Genomic DNA, 1,176 nt, shown 5'->3' with positions numbered 1-1,176 from the left:
TTGGCCGAGGCGCGGGGATCGGCTGGCCAATCGTGGCGGTGGAGCGGGAGCTGCCGAGGGAAAGGGAGGGAAGTGAAACGTGGAAAGTTGGGCAGGGGCGCGGGAGGGCGCATGCGCATCTGGCTCCCGGGACTGGCTGGAGCGGGAGCGGGAGTGGGGCGGGAAGCTGAGGGAGGCTGGGAGGCGCGGCTGGATGGAAGCGTGGACAAAAGGGCAGTGCCTGGGGATGCGGACCAGGCGGAGGATGCCTTGGCCCGCTGACCCATTCCCCTCACAGGGCGGTCAGCAGACTCGCCTAAAGGAAAGGCTTTCGGCTTCCTAAGGGTCCCTTTTTCAATTTCCCGACACTCCAGGTGGATACCCTTAACCTCTCCGGTTCCTTTTCCCGCTGGCCGCTGATCACTCCTTAGCTTCTACTGTGTGCAAACCCCACGCTAAGAATATTAATGCTCTCAATCCTTTGAGATAGAAATCACTCCCATTTCACAGACAAGGAAACAGACTCCAAAGCTCTTTGAAGTCCCTTTGCTAAATATGACTAGTCGACTTTCTGGGGTTCAAACTCACACATTCTCGGCTCCAGGGCTGGGGTTCTCAACCGTGGCTGTAATTTCTTTACTGAAACTTAAGCCTCCAGTGGCTGTGTTCTCCTTGGCTAGTCTTTTCCTCACATTCTTCCAATTTCCCTACCTCTTGAGGTAACGACCAGAACCTTGCACTGTCTCTATCCTCTCTGGAGAGGACTCAGCCACTATTCTGGCCAGATTTTTCTGATTGTCTGATGTGCAACACCTGAATGGTCAGTTATTCTCTCTGGAACCAAACAGTCCTCTCCCATCAGTGAGCTCCTTCTCCTGACCCACCCCTTTCTGCCCAGTCACCCTGCCTGGGGATCATCTCTAATGCTATTATTTCCTTACACACACAGGCACATACACAACCTGTCGCTAGCTTCCTAGTGCCTGCCTGGAGCATCAGTACCTCAGCCGCGCATTCAAACCCCTACGGTGTGACTTCAAGACTTTCTGGCCTTGTCTCTCCACACCCCTCCCAGTCCACACACCGCCCCTAACTGGAACCCACTTGAACCACTCACTGTTCCATATGCTTCTCCAGTGCCTTGAAGTGCCTCTTCTCTTACTTCTGCTTCATGCAATCCTACCAATGCCTCATGGC

The sequence above is a fragment of the Camelus dromedarius genome, chromosome 8 (genome assembly GCF_036321535.1).
Source record: "Camelus dromedarius isolate mCamDro1 chromosome 8, mCamDro1.pat, whole genome shotgun sequence".
In the NCBI taxonomy this organism is placed as follows: Eukaryota; Metazoa; Chordata; class Mammalia; order Artiodactyla; family Camelidae; genus Camelus; species Camelus dromedarius.
Note: the sequence above shows the minus strand (reverse complement) of the source record.